General features: G+C 39.3%; 1 long non-coding RNA gene across 1 annotated transcript; it reads left to right on the forward strand.

The window, feature by feature from the left end:
* The first annotated feature begins 696 nt into the window (after positions 1 to 696).
* On the forward strand, positions 697 to 1,432 carry LOC115949428. Its single transcript, XR_004082890.1, has 2 exons — positions 697 to 783; positions 1,250 to 1,432. It is a non-coding gene; the product is annotated as an uncharacterized LOC115949428 (long non-coding RNA).
* The last annotated feature ends 31 nt before the right edge of the window (positions 1,433 to 1,463 follow it).

Raw genomic sequence — 1,463 nt, forward strand, 5'->3', positions numbered from 1 at the left:
AATAAATGGGATCAGGATCATTTTGGGGATAAATGGGATAATTTTGGGAATAATTTTGGGAATAAGTGGGGTCATTTTGGGAATAAATGGGATTATTTTGGGGATAAATGGGATCATTTTGGGAATAAATGGGATCAGGATCATTTTGGGGATAAATGGGATAATTTTGGGAATAATTTTGGGAATAAGTGGGGTCATTTTGGGAATAAATGGGATTATTTTGGGGATAAATGGGATCATTTTGGGAATAAATGGGATCAGGATCATTTTGGGATAAATGGGATCATTTTGGGGGTGGGCAGCTGACAGCCCCAGGGAACTGTTTGGGATTTGGGGGATTTGGCTTTTCCCATGGAATTTGATGTTCCTTAAGGTCCCTTCCAACCCAAACCACCCCAAAATTCCAGAATTCCACATTATGGAGAAAAAAACCTGGTCAGAAAAAAAAAACCAAACATTAGAAGTTCCAAGTTCAGCTCTTCCTGATTTTTAATTCTTTTTTAAACTTGGAACCACCACAGAAAGTGGATTTTGAAAGTTTTATATTTTTTATTTCAAGTGTGTGCATGGGTCCTACTGGTTTGAACTGGCACAGTGAGAAAATCAGGATTTTAGGTGTAAAAAAAAAACCCAAAAAAACCACATTTTAGGTGGGATTTGTTCCATTCTGCCATCCCAAAATTGAATTTTTTTTTGTGTCCCCTCCAGGTCACCAATCGTTACCTGTCCCAGCTGAAGGATGCTCACAAAAACCATCCCTTCATCCAGGAGTACCAGGCCAAGGTAAGGAATGGCAGAAAAAACAGAAATAAAAATAGAAAAATAATCAAATAAATTGAATTTTTTCCTCCCATTCTGATGGAGCCAGGGGGAAATAAATCCCATGGAGGGGGAGACAGCTCGGTTCAGTTTTTCATTTTGGGAATCCCAAGGTTGGAAGAAAAACTCTGAGATGTGGATTTTTAATCCAGGTGGAAATTTGTGCTCAAAACAGGAAAAAAAAAAAATGGGAGAGGGAATTTGGGGAGAGGGAAAAGGAGCAAATGACAAAAAATGGGATTTGTTGTTAATTTAGGGTGAATTGGAACGAAATAAATTGGAATTTACTTCGTTTTTTAGGGAACTGGTTGTGGTGGGTTCAGCTAGAGGAGAGGTAATAAATGTAAATTGGAGGGGGATTGATTGGTAATGATTCATTAATGGTTAATTAATGATTCATTAATTCGTTTATTTTTGGTTGTGGTTGCAGGAGAACGACTTTGACCGCCTGGCCCTGCAGTATGCACCCAGTGCCTGAGCCTGGGACCCCAAAAATCCCCTTTGGGACCCCAAAAATCCCCTTTGGGACCCAAAAAATCCCCTTTGGGACCCAAAAAATCCATCTGGAACCCAAAAGATCCCCTCTGGGACCCAAAAAATCAGCTTTGGAACACAAAAAAATCCATCTAGAACCCAAAAAAATC

Source organism: Geospiza fortis, unplaced genomic scaffold (genome assembly GCF_000277835.1).
Source record: "Geospiza fortis unplaced genomic scaffold, GeoFor_1.0 scaffold440, whole genome shotgun sequence".
NCBI classification, from domain to species: Eukaryota; Metazoa; Chordata; class Aves; order Passeriformes; family Thraupidae; genus Geospiza; species Geospiza fortis.